General features: G+C 48.4%; 1 non-coding gene across 1 annotated transcript; it reads right to left on the bottom strand.

Annotated features, from left to right (window-relative positions):
- Positions 1–521: 521 nt before the first annotated feature.
- On the bottom strand, positions 522–598 carry Trnas-cga. The gene has a single exon. It is a non-coding gene; the product is annotated as a tRNA-Ser (tRNA).
- Positions 599–5,435: the final 4,837 nt, after the last annotated feature.

Raw genomic sequence — 5,435 nt, 5'->3', positions numbered from 1 at the left:
AACAAGCTCCAGTGGCAGATGTTACAAGAGGGGCTTTGTGCATCACGGAGTGCTTTACTATTGAAATTTCGAGAGAACGCTTTCCGGGATGAGTCGGATAACATATTACTTCCTCCCACATACACATCACGAAATGACCACGGTGAGAAAATCCGAGAAATTGGAGCTAATACAGAGGCTTACTGACAACCTTTCTTCCTACGCGCCATTAGCGAATAGAACAGTGGTAAAGAGAGGGGGGGGGGGCAGATAGTGATACCGAAAGTACTGTCCGCCGTACAACGTCAAATGGGTTAGGTGGCTTGCGGAGTATGATGTAGATGTAGACATAATTTGCGCACCACAATAAACTCCATTAACATCATCAGGTTGTATTTCTCGTTGGAGGGTAACATTACTAACTATCGATAATTTTAACTGCTGAATGACTGCTACAAACTATCATCAAAATTCCAGAATGTGATTTTCACTCTGCAGCGGAGTGTGCGCTGATATGAAACTTCCTGGCAGATTAAAACTGTGTGCCGGACCGAGATTCGAACTCGGGACCTTTGCCTTTCGGGGGCAAAAGAGCTCTACCAACTGAGCTACCCAAGCACGACTCACGCCCCGTCCTCACAGCTTTACTTCTGCCAGTACCTCGCCTCCTACGTTCCAAACTTTACAGAAGCTCTCCTGCGAACCTTGCAGAACTAGCACTCCTGAAAGAAAGGATATTGCGGAGACATGGCTTAGCCGTAGCCTAGGGGATGTTTCCAGAATGAAATTTTCACTCTGCAGCGGAGTGTGCGCTGATATGAAACTTCCTGGAAGATTAAAACTGTGTGCCGGACCGAGACTCGAACTCGGGACCTTTGCCTTTCGCGGGCAAGTGCTCTACCAACTGAGCTACCCAAGCACGACTCACGCCCCGTCCTCACAGCTTTACTTCTGCCAGTACCTCGCCTCCTACCTTCCAAACTTTACAGAAGCTCTCCTGCGAACCTTGCAGAACTAGCACTCCTGAAAGAAAGGATATTGCGGAGACTGTGGTGTCACCGCCAGACACCACACTTGCTAGGTGATAGTTTTAAATCGGCCGCGGTCCATTAGTACATGTCGGACCCGCGTGTCGCCACTGCGTGATCGCAGACCGAGCGCCACCACAAGGCAGGTCTCGAGATACGGGATAGCACTCGCCCCAGTTGTACGGACGACGTAGCTAGCGATGCACAGTGACAAAGCCTCGCTCATTTGCAGAGCAGATAGTTAGAATAGCCTTCAGCTAAGTCAATGGCTACGACCTAGCAAGGCGCCATTAGTAACATTGCATGTATCTATGGAGTCTCACTTATATCGTCAATAGCGATGTACCAAGGATGGATTAAAGTTAAGTATTCCAGAAGCTACGTACTTTTCTTTATAGCATTCATTATGTATCCTGTTACAGACCTATCTCTTGCCTGCTAAATGCGTGCCTTTCGGCTACTTCCGTGGCGTGGCTGTCTTGCTACGCCACAACAGAGACATGGCTTAGCCACAGCCTAGGCGATGTTTCCAGAATGAGATTTTCGCTCTGCAGCGGAGTGTGCGCTGATATGAAACTTCCTGGCAGATTATAACTGTGTGCCGGACCGAGACTCGAACTCGGGACCTTTGTCTTTCGCGGGCAAGTGCTCTACCAACTTATATATATATATATATATATATATATATATATATATATATAGACGACACGACAGCTCATGTAGAAAATACTTTTCCGACGTATTTTGGCACGATGCCCTCTACCCTCACATAACACAAAAGTTTCGAGATGCATCTACTGTCTGGCTGTCTGTTAAACCTGAAATGAACAAAATGTCGCAGAAGTTAGCCCTTTTTCCACATACGACTACTTTGGGTTAAGAAGCGAAGGGAATTATGTTACAAGTTCCATTAGATTGATAACTTCAGCAGACAGCAGAATTGCGTTTTAAGAAATGTAGAAGTGAATGTACTCGAACTCGCGACATCTTACCTACGGTGTGCGATACTTACCATTTTTTTTATATACTTTTGTCTTTTGCGGGCAAGTGCTCTATCAACCTTTCAACTTTTTTTTTGTTTTTTTTCAGAATGGTGTAGCAATAACAAACATAAACTGCTTCTAGCATTTTTTTTAAATATATAAGACGATGACTTTATAAAATAAAGTATTTCCGACAAACGTAAATAAGTGGACTTTTTTTACATAATAGTAAAAAAAATCCTGTTTCTGTCAGTACAAAACAAAAACGGTCTACGCTCCGCTTTTAGGCGCGTACCTCGCTAATCCCGTCATACCTCGCGTTGGTGTCCGGTACGTCTTCACGTGTGTTTGTGGATCCTCTCCACTGTCCTGGTCCTTTCTAGTTCTGATACTTATAGTCAATAATTACATTCTCCTACCCGGGACACCCCAACTGGGTGGGGGATCAAGCAAGGCACTCCCTAAAAAATTTGCGTAATATGTTCGATATCTCGGATGTTTCATAAGCTGTGAGTGATGTTCCTGCAGTAAGGCCCAAAAGTCAAGCACATTCTTACTGCCGTCTCGGAAAAGATAATGCACAGTCAAACCTCGAATCCAAGTCACTGCGTTTGTCTTCGTTCGGGGATAATATGCCTAATCTGGGAGAAGTAGTGTGCGTGGTTCTATTGTTTGCGGCTCCACTCGAAGGAGGAAGGCGATCATTTTTTTGACCAAACACCATACGTCCGCCGAAGGACCGCATATCAGGCGATGCTCCTCAGTGTCTATAACATTGCACTGCGGACACAGTGGCTCGTCCGCCATATGAATTGTATGCAACCTGGAACGAGTCACGTATTTCCCATTTACCACCTGATACCACAGTGCGCGCGTTCCCGTATCAAGGTGTGGGTGGTGCACTGTACGCCATACCACTGACCACGTAACTGTTGGTTGGCGGCGCTCTACGGCATTATTCGGCCGTCATCGAGTCAAGATGTGATGTATATCACGTGCCGTTGCCGTCCTGGTAGCCGGTAGTTCCATATGTACATAACTGTGTTCCACAAAGTAGGTTCGCATATGGGCAAGCGATGGTGAGATGTGAGCCACCGCTACCGGAGCCAATCGAGAAGGTGGAGCGAGTTCGTCTATCAAGTTGCCCGTCAGACTTGTCTGGTGTCGTGTCCACAACTTTATCATTGTGGTTACATAAATAGCCACTGCTCGGTCGCGTACGTGGACTAGTCCAAGACCTCCACGACTACGAGGAAGGGTGAGGGTTTCGTATCCTACCTTAAAAAGCAGACCTGTGCTCACAAAATATCCTAGTGCCGCCAGGATTCGGCGGGCCAACACCACCGGCATAGGAAGAACTTGTGCCAGGTAGGGGATGCGAGAGGCTAGATAAGTGTTGGCAAAGGTGACCCGTTGTATCATATCCAGTGCCCTTAACCGGTGACTTCGAACACTCGCACGAATTGTTTGCAGAAGATGTCTGTAACTCAGTGCCGCCGTGCGTTGAACGTCTGTAGTGAAGATAATTCCTAGGCATTTCATCTTGTTGATCGGCTGTAATGGTGCTACACTTCCTGTCGGGAGTCCTCTCCCGATGTTCATCGCTCCCGACTCTGCCATGTTCAGGCGACTTCCCGTAGCCATACAATACAAATTAATCCAATGCAAGGCCGCTCTTGCCTCGTCGCCTGACCGTGCTAAAACACTAGGTCATCTGCGTATGTTTGGCATATAAACTTGTTGTGCCTTATCGTCATTCCTTGGAGTCGATTCCGGAGCCCGCAAAGCAGCGGCTCGACAGCGATGGCATACAATATCGTTGACAGCGGGCACCCTTGTCTGACCGATCGTGAGATGGTGATGGGCCCCACCAAGCGTCCATTGATGAGCACTTTGGATGCGGCTCCGTGGAGTAGTCTCATGACGACAGTGACAAAACTTTCCGGAAACTTCATTTTCGTCATCACGTCCGTGAGATAAGCATGACTCAGCCTGTCAAATGCGCGATCAAAGTCTATCGATACCAATACACCCCGGAGACGACATGTTGATGCCAGTGCGATAACATCGCGGTAGTCGCTGAGTGCCGTGTGTATATTGCTATCTCCTCCTAGCTGGGTTTGGTCGAGTGAAATCACTTGGCGTATTACGCGTTTAAAGCGTGCTGCAAGTATCCTGGCGTAGATCTTGCAGTCGCAATTAAGAAGGGTCAGTGGCCGGTAGGTCTGTATCCCTGTGCCGCCAGATGGTTTGTGGATGGGGATGATCATTCCTTCCACGAATGAGGGCGGAAGAGGCACGTTGGGAGACATCAATTCGCAGTACATGGCAGTCCATCGTGGAATCATGAGATTTTTAAATGTACGATAGAACTCTAACGGAAACCCGTCGGGCCCCGGCGATTTGTGCGACGCTCCCTTATCAATCGCTTCCATTACGTCGCCTACTGTGATTTCACCTGTTAACTCCAGGTTGGCCGACTCATCGAGACACGCGGAGAGCGTTCGTCGGAGCTCATGAAAGGCTGCCTGATCGTGTTCCGCTTCTTCATAGAGATGACCGTAGTGTTCCACAAAAGCGTCGGCAATATCTTTTTGCGTTGTCATGCGGCGACCATCTGGCAGTACGACCGTCTGTATTAAGGTTCTGCGGCTACGTTGCCTTTCTCTGATAACGTGATACATCGACGGTGATTCTCCACGGACTCCTTCAAAGGCCCTTGCACGGATTGCGACACCCTCCAGACGGCGGCGCGTTATGGAAATTATTTGGGCCTGTGCTCGTTTTATACCGGCACGACGCTCCTGTGAAGGTGCTTGTACAGAAAGTTCGCGGAGCATCTTGAAATAAAATTCCGTCGTGTATCGTCTCCACATCATCTGCTCTCTTCCGTATGCAATTAACGCTCGGCGCAATGCAGGCTTAACGCATTCCAGCCACCACTGCAACGTCGTCGGATATGTCGGGAGGCGTCGTTCACACATGTGCCAAGTGTCTTCGACTAAGCGTCTGCACTCAGGTTCCCTGAGGTGTGCTGTATTCAGTTTCCAAACACTGCGACTCCTCCACACTTGTTGACGACTCAGGGAGACCGTGCATATATGCGCTACGTGATCTGAAAAGGCGACAGGCCACAATTCCGCATCGAGGATCGCAGGTTCGAGACGACGTGTTACGTAAATGCGATCGAGACTACTTGCAGAGTGACTCGTGACGTAGGTGTATCCACGTCTGTCGCCATGTATCTTCTCCTATGTATCAATGAGATTCATGTCCTCTATGAGTTGCCGCAGCTCCAGGCATGAAGTATATCGTGGGTGTTGATCTTTTGGTGCGAGCACGCAGTTGAAGTCGCCTCCAAATAAGACATGTTCATACCGACCTAAGAATAGTGTTGCGATCTCCTCTGCGTAGAATCGGGATCGGTCGCGCCGTCTGTCGGACC

The sequence above is a fragment of the Schistocerca americana genome, chromosome X (assembly GCF_021461395.2).
Source record: "Schistocerca americana isolate TAMUIC-IGC-003095 chromosome X, iqSchAmer2.1, whole genome shotgun sequence".
NCBI classification, from domain to species: Eukaryota; Metazoa; Arthropoda; class Insecta; order Orthoptera; family Acrididae; genus Schistocerca; species Schistocerca americana.
Note: the sequence above shows the minus strand (reverse complement) of the source record. Positions and strands in the feature narration are given on the sequence as shown.